This window comes from Pelophylax lessonae, assembly GCF_965119305.1.
Source record: "Pelophylax lessonae genome assembly, chromosome: 10".
In the NCBI taxonomy this organism is placed as follows: domain Eukaryota; kingdom Metazoa; phylum Chordata; class Amphibia; order Anura; family Ranidae; genus Pelophylax; species Pelophylax lessonae.
This window is the reverse complement of record NC_138777.1, coordinates 2,924,401-2,940,076: the sequence shown is the minus strand read 5'-3', so window position 1 is coordinate 2,940,076 and position 15,676 is coordinate 2,924,401. Positions and strand designations below refer to the sequence as shown.

Below are 15,676 nucleotides of genomic sequence, written 5' to 3'. Positions count from 1 at the left end.
GCTGGTAATGTGGATATCCTGTTATCCGGTGTGCCGGCCTGAAGCGTTCATAAGTCATGCGGAAAATGCTTTCGTTCCCCAGCCTGGTGTATGGGAGGTCCAACTTACTGAGGTCAGCTGTGTAATTATTACTATTACTGTGCACTAATCTTCCTGCCCGCCAATCACCACACTGCGCCATATAATTCCTCTCCGACCTATGAACCCAGCAGACTTTTCCTACAAATTGAAGGTTCAAGTAGTTTATAGGCAGCATCCTGGTGGCCAACCCAAAATCCTAATTATAATTTATCCAACTGTCTATCCAAAGCCTCTGGTTTATAGACCGGACACATCCTAAATATAGAACCATTTATCCAACTGTCTATCCAGAGCCTCTGGTTTATAGACCGGATACATCCTAAATATAGAACCATTTATCCAACTGTCTATCCAGAGCCTCTGGTTTATAGACTGGATACATCCTAAATATAGAACTTTCAGCTCCAATTCTGGAGCGCTGAAGAGCCAATTGTGACTTTAAGGCTGAACTTCGGGCGCAAAAATTGTGTAATCTCTAAATGACATCTCTGAGAGGGAATTAATACCTGGAAGGGGGACACTGACACATTACAGAGCCGGAGTGTGAGAGGAAGAAACAGCACAAGCAGCCAGTCAGGTCATATGCTGACAAGAAAGCATGCTAATTGGAAGAGAGAGCAGAGTGACAGATGAGCTTATCACTGGGCTGCTTCTCCTTTTACTGTCCAATCACTGGCTGGGGGTGGGTCCAGGAGGACCCAGGATAGGTGGGAGTGGTTTGAATGACGCTGGCCATCAGACTGAGGACAATGTTTCTTTTTATCTTGGTGTTTCTGCGGCTGAGCAATGTTGTTGATAAACATTGGCCGGCTGTTTTTTTTTTTTTTAATGCTCCATTTGCCGGGGTTATTTAACACTTCAGCTGTCAACATGGGAACTCCGCTGACAGCTGAATGAGTCTTTGGTTGTTAAGGATGCGGTGGCCCCGCTCCGTAACAACTGATAATTTCCGGGCTTTTTTTTTTTTTTTACATTTCAGCTGTCAGTGGGGAATTCCCGCTGACAGCCTAAAGAACCGAGCCTGAAAGTATCCGTGCCGATACTAAGCATTTACTAAGCATTTGCACGTGTATCGGTACTCATGCAAATGCGTACTGTTGGCACCGGTATCGGTGCAACCCTAATTTTCATTGTAAAAAAAAAATAAAAAATTAGGGTTTAATACCTCTTTAAGGGGTTACAGGTATTGTGTTAGTTGAGAAATCCCACTGACAGCTTAAAACCGAGCCTGAAAGTATCAGTGCCGATACTAAGCATTTGTACGGGACTGAGGACATCTAGTGGTGGAAACTAAGTACATGGCGAACCTCTCTGGATTGGAGGTGAATATTGCAGCAACAGCTTGTTTTGTTACTCATCTTCTAATGGGCTCTTCATTTTTAATTGGTGTTTTTGGCTGGAGTTCTGCTTTTAACTGATGGACTTTTTTATATATATATATATATATATATATATATATAAATACATTTTTCTCTGATTGTTGAGTTGTTTTGGTCACGTTAAGGCTGTGTCCGCACCGCCTTGATTAGAAAGTTGGGCGACTTTGCCAGACAACTTCCACGCATTTTCATTGCGTCTTGCTTGCGACTTCATTAATAGAAGCCAATGCAAGTCATGACCAAGTCGCCTCAAAGTAGTGCAGGAACCTTTTTCTAAGCCGCTGTGACTTGAGTCGCACCGATTTGAACGTTTCCATTGCATTGAATGGGGTGCGACTTTGCACTCTCAAGTCGCGCAGTGTGAACCCAGGCTAAATGTGAAATTTGCAAAAAAAATAAAAAATACAATAACTATTATTTTTTCAACAAACCACCATGTAATATATTGTAAAGAAACGGTAACATCGAACTTTCCTCGTGTCCGTGCGTTTTCGCGGTTCACGCGGTGGCTGTGATGATGTTTTTCTTTTTTTTTTTTTGCAGTTTGCAGAATTCCTTTTTTTTTTTTGGCGTTCTCAGTAAGTCTGGGAGGAATGGCGTCCTGCCCACATACAGGAGACGAGGGTTAAACAGTGCAGCCGCCTGATTGGCTGCGGAGAGGAACAGGATGCAGCGAGTGCCGCGGCGAGTCCGATCAGATGAAGCTTCTCCAGAACTTTGGCTGTTACCGCAGTAACCGCTGACGTCACCCTCGCCCGGCAATTAGCTGGCAGCTCTCTGTTTTTCACGATAGCCATGCTGGCTGCAATTGACTGCATTAAAGAGAAAGGGGGGGGGGGGACCTGCGTTCTGCCGCTGCTTGTGTGTAAAAACTGAGTGCTCGGGAGAGGGGGGGCTCGCCGTCTCTTGACCCCCCCTCCATGTTGGAGCGCTGCACAAACGCCGGGAACATCCAGGGAGAAAGTTTGTGTGCAAAAAAAATTGTTACTTTTCCTGGAAAGTCTTTATTTTTATTGTTACATATTTGAGGTTTTCGATACTTTTATATTACAGAAGTGAGGAGGATTTTATTGTTATTTTTGCAGGAGGAGGAGGAAGGGCTCATACACACATGGGGGGCGTCTGCTGCACCCTGCAACTCCCAGCAGGAAAAAGCTGCCTAAAAATGCGTTAAAAGTTGCATATCGCACATGAAATTGAGGCGCATTCAGCGTTTTGAGTGTTACTGCATTCTATCAATTACCAAAAATCAATCAGCGCAAATCAATGTGAAAAGTAATAGAAAAAGAAATGTAACAAAAATACTATAAAACTGGCTGCTGTCACTGATGACGTGTTTTCACCACACACAAACATATACAGTAAAACCTTGGATTGCGAGCACAAGGCGCTTTTCACACGGGCGATCCGATCCCTGTCAGTTTTTCAGGCAGACCGGATCGGATGCTCCATGCACCCCTATGGAGCGGCGGATGTCAGCGGTGACATGGCCGCCAACCCGCTGCTATCTGATTCTGTCCGTGAAATCCAGACGGATGGAAACCCTATTTTCCATCCTTCTGGAGGATCGGATCGGATGGGGACAGGTGGTCCGTTTTCATCCGATCCCCCATAGAGGAGAGCGGGGGTCTGACAGCTCCGTCTCATCACAGGGAGCGGAGACGGACCGTTCATCCGCCTGTTTAGCGGGGATTGGTCCCCGCTGAGCCAAACGGAGTCCGCCGGGCGCACCGCTCGTATGAAAGGACCCTAATTCATTCCCTAAACATGCTTGTGATCCAAATCACTCGTATATCAAAGCGAATTTCCCCATAAGAAATAATGGAAATGTAGATGATTCCTTCCACAGTCATTTATTTAGAAGTCCTTTCGGTTTTTAATCCATATAAAAAGAAAAAAAGATTCTAGCAATGTGATTGGTTGTGTAACCATAAAATGTCCATCCGCAAATGGCGCCTCCACAAGGGGATTAGAAGCAAAATCCAGCAGGAGCTACAATGGCACTTTTCCACTGCAAGTACCGGCTCGGCTCCACTCGGCCCTGCTTGGCTCGGTTTGGTTTTCCACTGCATGGTACCGCCTGCTACGTTGTTGGAACAGTTCGGTACGGTTTGGTACGGTTTGCTTTTCCACTAATAAGTGGGTGGGAATACAACGATTCTCTGACCAATCAGTGGCTAGTAGTGACAAACAGTCAAGGCTGCATGCAAAGGATTGTGGGATATGGTACCGGTACGGACCTCTTGGAACCACAACCGAGGTGGTACTGTTTAAGCGAGACGTACCGTTTGGTTCCATGTAGTGGAAAAGCGCCACCGTACCGAACCGTTCCAACACCGTACCATGCGGTACCATGCAGTGGAAAAGCGCAAAAGTGAGCCGAACCATTCGGTTCCATGCAGTGGAAAAGCGCCATAAAAGAGAAGAGGGGCGCCTCTATTGGCACTTTTCCACTGCAAGTACCGGCTCGGCTCCACTCGGCCCTGCTTGGCCCTGTTTGGTTTTCCACTGCATGGTACCGCATGGTACGGTGTTGAAACGGTTCGGTACGGTTTGCTTTTCCACTAAAGTAAAGTGGGTGGGATAACAATGATTCTCTGACCAATCAGTGGCTAGTAGTGACAAACAGCCAAGGCTGCATGCAAAGGATTGTGGGATATGGTACCGGTACGGCCCTCTGGAACCACAACCGAGGTGGTACTGTTTAGGCAAGCCGTACCATTCGGTTCCATGTAGTGGAAAAGCGCCACCGTACCGTACCATACCGAACCATTCCAACACCGTACCATGCGGTACCAGCAGTGGAAAAGCACAAAAGCGAGCCGAACCGTTCGGTTCCATGCAGTGGAGAAGCGCCATAAGTGTAGCAATATGGTTACATTAAATGAAGGTTCAACATTAAGCAACTCACATGGTTGATGATTAAAAGAGGCACATCTAGGTATGCAGTAGAGCTGCCCAATTAATCATTAAAAAATCGTGATCTTGGTTCACCCCCCCCCCCCCTGCAGAGCCCCCAACATCTAGTGCTCACCGTTTAAAGTGGGTATTTATTATAAAGACGTGGTAAAACAACTCCCAAATAAAGCACTTCGGATCCTGCCATCGCAGCCATTGTATCAGAATTGGTACAGCGTTACCCTTGTATGCTGGAACAATCCGCACTGCTGAAGTGCTTTATTTGTGAATTGTTTTACTACATTTTTATAATAAATACCGACTCTAAACGGTGAGCACTAGATGTCGTCTTCTTTATATCCCCTGACATATTGCTGATAGGGATGGAGGTTTTAGAAGCTGGCCATAGGGAGCGCAGCCATAGACATCACCAGACCTTATTTATCCCCAGAGAGGAACTGCTGATTCTGATCCGCTGGTGAAACGGGTCGGAATGTAAGGTGAGCGGCCTGATTGCACAGGTGGGGGAGAAGCAATGAGCACTTTAAGGCTCCTTTCACATATAGGCGTCTCGGATCGCAGACAGAATTGCCGCGATTCTGCCCACAATCCTGAACCATTGCAGGTTGCGGGACTTCCGAACGATTCCTGTGACTTGCAATGGCACCCCAAACATGGCGCGATTTTTGTAGCGATTGTAACCTGATGAATCGCGGTAAAAGCACTGTTTTATATTCTTTTATTTTGGCCATTGCAATAACGATCAAACACTAGAGGCGTTGTGTGTTCGGATGCATTTAGGTGCGTTTCGCATTTTTCTGTTCTTCAGCTCCTTGCCTTTGGTGCCGGGGGGGGGGGGGGGGGGTTCTGCCTGTAAACGCTCCTCCTCTTCTGTGCCTGTAAACGCCTATCTGTGCATGGCCACACAGGCCAACATAGAGGGGCTATCAGGGGCTTTTACACTTCGCTGTAAAAACGCATATGCATTTTTCTTCTGGCCACTAATACCACCTATTAGTGCCCATTAGTGCTGCCCATCAGTGCTGCCAATAAGGGTCCATCCGTGCCAGCTATTAGTGCCCATTAGTACCACCTATCGATGCCCATCGATGCCCTCTCATCAGCGCACATTATTAAATGAGATAAATTAAGGGTTTGCAAAATAACAGAAACTAAGAAAAGTTTTTAGTCTTTTTTATTTTAGCAAGAAATAAAACCCCGGGCAGTGATTAAATATCACTAAAAGAAAGCTCTATTTATGTGAACAAAATGATAAAAATGTCATTTGGGTGCAGTGTTGCATGACCGCGCAATTGTCATTCAAAGTGTGAGAGCACTAAAAGCTGAAAATTGGCCTGGGCAGGAAGGGGGTGAAAGTCCCCGGTATTGAAGGGGTTAAATGCAGTTTTGGGACATTTTTGATGACTCTAACTGCCTTTTTTAAAGTTGAACTTCACCTAAAAAAAGGAGGTTCCACTGTTCCTCCTTCCCCTCCTTTTTCAATTTTGGCAGTTTTTTTTTTTGTTGTTGTTAGGGAGCGGATTTCTAGAGGCCTCTAAAATTCAACCTTGGAAATGGTGAAACGCATCGAGTTCTCTATAGCTGAAGCCATCTTTCACCCATGTTATTCACATTCATGCAACAGGCGGTTGGTGTTTGTGCGCAGATGGTCGCCATTTTGTTGAAGTCTACTTAGGCTTTAGGTGTTCTGGGCATCCCCCCTGTCCCATTTATGTCTGTTTTGTACACAGCGCCTGCAAAGACGCAACTATGCAGCTCTCAAAATCAGAGAGTGAGAGGGATCTAGGAGTGGGAGAGTGGGATCCAGTGGTGGGAGAGTGGGACCTAGGGGTGGGATCCAGTGTTGGGAGAGAAGGATCTAGCAGTGGGGGAGAGAGGGATCCAGCGGGTGGGATCCAGGGGGAGAGAGTGGGATCTATCAGGGGGAGAGAGTGGGATCTAGTGGTGGCAGTGTGTGAACTAAGGGTGAGAAACAGTGGTGGGAGAGGGGATCTAGTGGTGGGAGTGTGGGAACAAGAGGTGGGAGAAGGGTATCGTAGTGGTGGGAGTGTGGGAACTAGGGTTGGGATCCAGTGGTAGAGAGTGGGATCTAGTGGTGGCAGTGTGTGGACTAAGTGTGAGAAACAGTGGTGGGGGTATGGAATCTATCAGTGGGAGAGAATGGAATCTAGTGGTGGGAGAGTGAGATCCAGTGGTGGGAGAGTTGAGCAGCAGTGTCCCGGTTGTCATGTGGGTGACTGTATGCACCTCTTTATCCCCGTGCGGGCGGAGTGCATCCCCATCTCTACAGAGACTGCGCCCAGCACGGGACGCAGAGACTCCACACCTGCGATTCGGTCTTGGGAGAGTGGGATTCGGTCTTGGGAGAGTGGGATTCGGTCTTGGGAGAGTGGGATTCGGTCTTGGGAGAGTGGGATTCGGTCTTGGGAGAGTGGGATCCGGTCTTGGGAGAGTGGGATCCGGTCTTGGGAGAGTGGGATCCGGTCTTGGGAGAGTGGGATCCGGTCTTGGGAGAGTGGGATCCGGTCTTGGGAGAGTGGGATCCGGTCTTGGGAGAGTGGGATTCGGTCTTGGGAGAGTGGGATCCGGTCTTGGGAGAGTGGGATCCGGTCTTGGGAGAGTGGGATTCGGTCTTGGGAGAGTGGGATCCGGTCTTGGGAGAGTGGGATCCAGTCTTGGGAAAGTGGGATCCAGTGATGGGAGGGTGGAATCCAGTCTTGGGAGAGTGAGACCCAATGATGGGAGAGTGGGATCCAGTAATGGAAGGGTGAAATCCTGTGATGGGAGAGTGGGACCCAATGATGGGAGAGTGGGACCTAGTGGTGAGAGAGTGGGATCAAGTGATGGAGTAAAGACCCATCTCCCATGAGGGAAGTGATCATTGTCTTTGGCTGTTCCCTGCTGTGATGTTCTGGACAGGAATCTGGCTGTGCGCTGGGAATTTTGCTCCCCTGTGATCTCCGGTGTGGATTTCTGTAGTTTTCAGGTGCTCGGTGTTCATTTTAGCTGCTGATTCTTCAGTTGAGCCGTCTGCTGCTTCTTGTCAGACTTCGCATATTTTTGGGATTTTACGAGAAAGTCGTTTTGTAAAAGTTTTGGTATTGCGCCTTTTTTTTAAAAAAAAAAAAAGAAAAACTAAAAACAAGAAAAAACTCCCATGAATCCCTTGTAATCCAGTAGCATATCCAAAATATCATTTGTCTAAAGCAGGGGGGCTCTTTGCAGTCGCACACTTATTCAAAAAGTCTGGGACCTGTATGCGGCCCCTCCCCCCTCTTTGCTAAGTCCTGCTCCTATCATCTAATGGCTTATTTCCATCATTTGCTCTGTATTATCTGTATGGTCAGCCTGGTGTAATTAGGGACATGAGTGCAGGCACCTTGTGTGTGCGAGTTTCCGGTGCTCTGCTTTTCATATTAGCTCCATTACAAGGATGTGAAGGTCTGACCTGTTTTTAGTCATTTCTGCGGCTCATCATTTTCTAATAAAATGGAGTTGAGCGCCGCTGATGCGTTAGAAAAGAAAACTCTGGGATTCTGGCCGGGGGGCATTTCCAGCAATAACACCAACAAGACGTAGTTAACAAGGCCGTTCTCTCCGCTCCAGCAGCCCAAGACGTTGTTCTGGATCTACGAGTGGCACTTTGTGAGTGCGGCCCCTCCAGTGAGAAACACGCGGGTCAGCGGTCTGAGTGCGCCAATTCATGTCCTACAGACCGGAGCTGCCAGCTACTCCTGTTACTGCGTGCCGAGGCGTGACCGCGCTTTTACTGCAATAGCTGAGGAGCGCAGACTGCAATTATTATTATTACTCTGACATATACCACAGCGCTGTACAGAGATCACTGAGCCAGTCACATCAGTCTCTGTACCAGAGGAGCTTACACTCTAATGTCCCCTCCCCCACAGTCACATCAGTCTGTACCAGAGGAGCTTACACTCTGTCCCCTCCCCCACAGTCACATCAGTCTCTGCACCAGAGGAGCTTACACTCTAATGTTCCCTCCCCACAGTCACATCAGTCTCTGTACCAGAGGAGCTTACACTCTAATGTCCCCTCCCCCACAGTCACATCAGTCTCTGTACCTGAGGAGCTTACACTCTAATATCCCCTCCCCCACAGTCACACACTATTATTATACATTTATATAGCTCTGACATATACCGCAGCGCTGTACAGAGAACACTGAGCCAGTCACATCAGTCTTTGTACCTGAGGAGCTTACACTCTAATGTCCCCTCCCCCACAGTCACATCAGTCTGTACCAGAGGAGCTTACACTCTGTCCCCTCCCCCACAGTCACATCAGTCTCTGCACCAGAGGAGCTTACACTCTAATGTTCCCTCCCCACAGTCACATCAGTCTATGTACCAGAGGAGCTTACACTCTAATGTCCCCTCCCCCACAGTCACATCAGTCTCTGTACCTGAGGAGCTTACACTCTAATATCCCCTCCCCCACAGTCACACACTATTATTATACATTTATATAGCTCTGACATATACCGCAGTGCTGTACAGAGATCACTGAGCCAGTCACATCAGTCTTTGTACCTGAGGAGCTTACACTCTAATGTCCCCTCCCCCACAGTCACATCAGTCTGTACCAGAGGAGCTTACACTCTAATGTCCCCCCATAGTCACATTAGTCTTTGTACCAGAGGAGCTTACACTCTAATGTCTCCTCCCCCACAGTCACATCAGTCTCTGTACCAGAGGAGCTTACACTCTAATGTCCCCCCACAGTCACATCAGTCTTTGTACCAGAGGAGCTTACACTCTAATGTCCCCTCCCCCACAGTCACATCAGTCTCTGTACCAGAGGAGCTTACACTCTAATGTCCCCTCCCCTACAGTCACATCAGTCTCTGTACCAGAGGAGCTTACACTCTAATGTTCCCTCCCCCCACAGTCACATCAGTCTCTATACCAGAGGAGCTTACACTCTAATGTCTCCTCCCCCATAGTCACATCAGTCTCTGTACCAGAGGAGCTTACACTCTAATGTCCCCTCCCCCACAGTCACATCAGTCTCTGTACCAGAGGAGCTTACACTTTAATGTCCCCTCTGCCACAGTCACATCCGTCTCTGTACCAGAGGAGCTTACACTCTAATGTCCCCTCCCCCACAGTCACATCAGTCTCTGTACCAGAGGAGCTTACACTCTGTCCCCTCCCCCACAGTCACATCAGTCTCTGTACCTTCCATCCCGGTGGGGGGTGGGGATTATATTACACAAAACGTTTTATTCCATCTTTAAATAGCAACAAAGTAGTCTGATTCTTCATTGATTAGAAATCCATAAAATAAAATGTGATTCTCTCAGTAATAGAGACGGTAGAACTCTGCGCCCCCCCCCCCCCCCCCGCCTACTCAGGGGTATCAAGTTCATCGTTTACATTGCGTCTTTGTTCACTCTGGATACTTTGTAATAATTTGTTTTTTAATCAGCTTGATAAAGAATGGGATTTTACAGTTCACATGTTTGTATGTTTATTTTTTGTTTTTCACATTTTCTCTGTCGCGTGATCCGAGCGCCTGCGCCGCGCAGCGATCTGCAGAGAAATCGCAGGAGATGAGTGACAACCATCGGAGATCCGCAGGATAATAATTCCGTCATTGCGGGAAGTTGCGTTCTTGTGAAATCTCCAGTATTTTTGTGGGTTTTGTTTGTTTAATATTTTATTTATTTATTTTTTTAGAGACTTTTTGGGTGAGATTGGAGAGCGCGCGCCGCGGATTGGCTACCTAACCAGGTGTGCGAATGATGCCGAGAGGAAGTGTTGCCTTGGGCCCCCCTCCCCCATCCCTGCACTGAAGTGTCACCACTTTATTTTACTCTGAAACTCAGTACAACTTTTTTTGCACAAATGTTGTTGCTGGGAGACGTTTGACGTCAGTGTGATCTCGACAAGAAGCTTTGTGTGTTTATCTGCTCTGGGCAAACCCGGCGAGGGGGGGGGGGGGGGGAGAGGAGTCGGCTCGGCTGCTCACATTTCAGCTTTGTTCTTCCATATTCTCTGCACAAAACTTCTCCAATCTGCTGACAAACTTTTTTCATACTTTGTTTCCATTTTGGCCAAAAAAAAGAAAAAAAAATCCATCGCAATCTCACATTACTGTAAAGGCGTCCTAACTTTCTCCAGAGAATTTTTATAGAAATGTTTTCTCTGTCTGCAGAACAGGTGGAAAGAATAACCAGAGAACGGCCTTTTCATGGGAACACACATTGGGGGGGGAGGGGGTACAATAAAATGTTACTATTTATTATTTGGCAGTGTTAAAACCACAACAATGTTCATAATGTCCAGAAAAGTTTAAATTTAAATCATTGGTCAAAAAAGAAGACAGCGCATTTCAGGGGTTCAGAAAATTCCCCTTTTCACCAGGAAAAGAAAATGGAATATTTTATTTTGTTTTGTTTTATTTTGTTTTGTTTTATTTTGTTTTATTTTGTTTTATTCTGTTTTGTTTTGTTTTGTTTTTTGTAGCAATTTGTGACATTCTATTAGTAAGCACTGCAGTTTGTTTTATAACTGTATAAAGATCTCGTTTTATAGGGTATTACAATGTGTGCATAATAGAAGTATATCATAATAATAGTAATATATATGTATAAAGAAAAAAAAAAATATATATATATATATATATATATATACAGTATCACACAAAAGTCAGTACACCCCTCCCATTTTTGTAAATATCTTATTCTATCTTTTCATGTGACAACACTGAAGAAATGAGACTTTGCTACAATGTAAAGTAGTGAGTGTACAGCTTGTATAACAATGTAAATTTACTGTCCCCTAAAAATAACTCAACACACAGCCATTAATGTCTAAACCGCTGGCAACAAAAGTCAGTACACCCCTAAGTGACAATGTCCAACTTGGGCCAAAAGTGTCAATATTTTGTGTGGCCGCCATTATTTTCCAGCACTGCCTTAACTCTCTTGGGCATGGAGTTCACCAGAGCTTCACAGGTTGTCACTGGAGTCCTCTTCCCCTCCTCCATGATGACATCACAGAGCTGGTGGATGTTAGAGACCTTGCGCTCCTCCCCCTTCTGTTTGAGGATCCCCACAGATTCTCAATAGGGTTTAGGTCTGGAGACATGCTTGGCCAGTCCATCACCTTTACCCTCAGCTTCTTTAGCAAGGCAGTGGTCATCTTGGAGGTGTTTGGGGTCGTTATGTTGGAATACTGCCCTGCAGCCCAGTCTCTGAAGGGAGGGGATCATGCTCTGCTTCAGTATGTCACAGTACATGTTGGCATTCATGGTTCCCTCAATGATCTGTAACTCCCCAGTGCCGGCAGCACTCATGCAGCCCCAGACCATGACACTCCCACCACCATGCTGGACTGTAGGAAGACACACTTGTCTTTGTACTCCTCACCTGGTTGCCCCCACACACGCCTGACACCATCTGACACCAAATAAGTTTATCTTGGTCTCATCAGAGCACAGGAGATGGTTCCAGTAATCCATGTCCTTAGTCTGCTTGTCTTCAGCAAACTGTTTGCGGGCTTTCTTGTGCATCGTCTTTAGAAGAGGCTTCCTTCTGGGACGACAGCCATGCAGACCAATTTGATGCAGTGTACGGCGTATGGTCTGAGCACTGACAGGCTGACCCCTCCCCCCCCCTTCAACCTCCGCAGCAATGCTAGCAGCACTCGTACGTCTATTTCCCAAAGACAACCTCTGGATATGACGCTGAGAACGTGCACTCAACTTCTTTGGTCCACCATGGCGAGGCCTGTTCTGAGTGGAACCTGTCCTGGTAAACCGCTGTATGGTCTTGGCCACCATGCTGCAGCTCAGTTTCAGGGTCTTGGCAATTTTCTTATAGCCTAGGCCAGTGGTCCTCAACCCTGGCCTACAGGGCCCACTAACAGGCCAGATTTGCAAGATAACTGAAATACATCCCAGGTGTCATCATTTGCTGCTCAGTGATTGCAGTACTCTAGTCTGCATCTCCCCAAGGTAATACTTAAAATCTGGCCTGTTAGTGGTCCCTGAGGACCGGAGTTGAGGACCACTGGCCTAGGCCATCTTTATGTAGAGCAACCATCCTTTTTTTCAGATCCTCAGAGAGTTCTTTGCCATGAGGTGCCATGTTGAACTTCCAGTGACCAGTATGAGAGAGTGAGAGCGATAACACCAAATTTAACACACCTGCCCCCCATTCACACCTGAGATCTTGTAACACTAACGAGTCACATGACATCGGGGAGGGAAAATGGCTAATTGGACCCAATTTGGACTTTTTCACTTAGGGGTGTACTCACATTTGTTGCCAGCGATTTAGACATTAATGGCTGTGTTGTTATTTTGAGGGGACAGCAAATTTACACTGTTATACAAGCTGTACACTCACTACTTTACATTGTAGCAAAGTGTCATTTCTTCAGTGTTGTCACATGAAAAGATAGAATAAAATATTTACACAAATGTGAGGGGTGTACTTACTTTTGTGAGATACTGGAAGAATGGTGAAACATTCCCATAGACACTCCTAAACCTTGTGGACGGCCTTCCCAGAAGAGTTGAAGCTGTTATAGCTGCAAAGGGCGGAGCCAACTCAGTATTGAACCCTACGGAGTAAGACTGGGAGGCCATTAAAGTTCATGTGTGTGTAAAGGAGGCATCCCAATACTTTGTGTATGTGAGGGAGTTGGGGGGAGAGGGGGAGGTTTGGCGATTTGTTTTGTTATGTTGGGTCTATGACAGATTTCTTGTCTGATAATATATCTCGCTGTGTATATATCGGGTGTAGTATTCTGGTACCATTTCGGATTGTAGGTGATTTTTTGGACTCGGATTGTTTTGTTTATTTGTTCTCAACAGAAAAATGTGATTCATATCTGGATATTAAAGTCTCTTACTGATGAGTGGAGATTGAGGGGAAGATATTTGGGGGTACACGTACTTATATGAACACTTTTTATTTGCACTTTTGTGAACCACCCTCCCCTGTGCATCTCCCCCCCCCCCTGTGCATATTTCCCCCCCTGTGCATATTCCCCTCCCCCTGTGCATCTTTTCCCCCCCTGTGCATCTTCCCCCCCCCCTTTGCATCTTCCCCTCCCCGTGCGTCTTCCCCCCCCCATGTGCATCTTTTCCCCCCCATGTGCATCTTTTCCCCCCCTGTGCATCTTTTCCCCCCCTGTGCGTCTTCCCCCCCCCTGTGCGTCTTCCCCCCCTGTGCGTCTTCCCCCCCTGTGCGTCTTCCCCCCTGTGCGTCTTTCCCCCCTGTGCGTCTTTCCCCCCTGTGCGTCTTTCCCCCCTGTGCGTCTTCCCCCCCCTGTGCGTCTTGTCTTCCCCCCCTGTGCGTCTTGTCTTCCCCCCCCTGTGCGTCTTGTCTTCCCCCCCCTGTGCGTCTTGTCTTCCCCCCCCCTGTGCGTCTTGTCTTCCCCCCCCCTGTGCGTCTTGTCTTCCCCCCCTGTGCGTCTTGTCTTCCCCCCCCCCCTGTGCGTCTTGTCTTCCCCCCCCCCCTGTGCGTCTTGTCTTCCCCCCCCCCTGTGCGTCTTGTCTTCCCCCCCCTGTGCGTCTTGTCTTCCCCCCCCTGTGCGTCTTGTCTTCCCCCCCCCCCCCTGTGCGTCTTGTCTTCCCCCCCCTGTGCGTCTTGTCTTCCCCCCCCCCCTGTGCGTCTTGTCTTCCCCCCCCTGTGCGTCTTGTCTTCCCCCCCCTGTGCGTCTTGTCTTCCCCCCCCTGTGCGTCTTGTCTTCCCCCCCCTGTGCGTCTTGTCTTCCCCCCCCCTGTGCGTCTTGTCTTCCCCCCCCTGTGCGTCTTGTCTTCCCCCCCCTGTGCGTCTTGTCTTCCCCCCCCTGTGCGTCTTGTCTTCCCCCCCCTGTGCGTCTTGTCTTCCCCCCCCTGTGCGTCTTGTCTTCCCCCCCCTGTGCGTCTTGTCTTCCCCCCCCTGTGCGTCTTGTCTTCCCCCCCCTGTGCGTCTTGTCTTCCCCCCCCTGTGCGTCTTGTCTTCCCCCCCCTGTGCGTCTTTCCTCCACTGTGCGTCTTTTTCCCCGCGGTGCGTCTTTCCTCCCCTGTGCGTCTTTCCTCTGTGCATGGAGATATTTGGCAGGATTTACGCTTTCATATTTTCTGTTTTTCCTGGAGCCGCGGGAATGTTTTTTTTTTTTTTCTTCCATGAAGCAGTGACGGAATTTTGTAATGTGGCCGATATTTGGCGCAGTCTGATCTGTCCGATTGAAGAGCTGGGGGGGGGGGGGTATAAGAAGTCGCAGCGCTTCCATTCTGTTGCACTTTGCACACAGAGACAAGCTGCCAGTGGGTTCCCAATCCTCTTTACTTTCTCTTTAAATTCCTGCAGCTGATCTTTTGGCGGTCGCCCCGTTGCCGGTCCGGCTGATGTTTTACTTTGAATATTTGTATTTGCCTATGAAAAAAAGATGGCGGCAGGTGCTGACGTCAATGCATTTCTCAGACTTCATTAACCTGAACCTGTTTTTTGAGTTGTTTTGTTTTTTTAATCATCTTCCTCTTTTTTTGATGTGAGCTTGGCGGTTGGGGGGAGGGGAGGCGGTTGGGGGGAGGGGGGGGGGGTTAGCTGTCCTGGCTCAGATCTGGCTGCACGTTTTTGTGGTCTGTGCAGGAATTGGTACAATGCTTATCTCTGGCGTATTGAGCCAAACCATCCCCCACTTAGCACTCAGAGGGTGCCCTGGGGGCTCCAGAGACGCGTGCTGAGCGCCCCCTCCCCCCTGCGGTCTGTTAATAAACGCACCTTGTGTGAAGCCAGTTCATTCATTTCATTGGGTTACCTGACGCACTGATTAATGTAACGCAGGACAGCGCCGCATACTGGAGCGCCATTGGCGCTGGGGTATCATTAGTAACGAATAGCAGTGCGAATCCAGCGAGAGCTGATGATGTCATAACTGTACCAATAGATATAGGCGGGCTTCCACTTCTAACCCCTCTGCTATAAAAATGCCGGTTGCCTGGCTTTCCGAGGGATTCCATGGATTCCCGGTGACCGAGATGCAATGTTATGGAGATTCTGGATAACTGTGTCCGGTCAGAAGCCAGATGCAGCCAGGCGGATGGCATTTTCAAAAGGTGGTCAGACATTGTATCTTTTTGTATTGGTGTCAGCACAAATTTCCTTCTGTTTTCTCTTTCTATTCAGTTGATGCACACCAGGTGAAATCAGGCTTGCAGGGGGAGTGGCTGCTTTGTGATCTAGTGAATGGAAAGGGAAGGGGCCAAGATGGATGAGGAGGATGGAGTGTGATGATCTTCACTGATAGGCTAAAGTGCAGGAAGGGGGTGGGGCG

At 48.0% G+C, this 15,676-nt stretch overlaps 2 protein-coding genes across 2 annotated transcripts in view; one reads left to right on the top strand and one right to left on the bottom strand.

Moving 5' to 3' along the window:
* Positions 1-15,068, bottom strand: part of PSMA1 (proteasome 20S subunit alpha 1) — a 176,453-nt gene extending 161,385 nt beyond the window's left edge. The window contains exon 1 of the mRNA XM_082269800.1: positions 15,058-15,068. The gene's annotated coding sequence lies outside the window, so the exon portion shown is untranslated. The remainder of the gene's footprint in view (positions 1-15,057) is intronic.
* Positions 1-15,676, top strand: part of PDE3B (phosphodiesterase 3B) — a 237,825-nt gene that overhangs the window by 66,927 nt on the left and 155,222 nt on the right. The gene's annotated exons all lie outside the window — the stretch shown is intronic.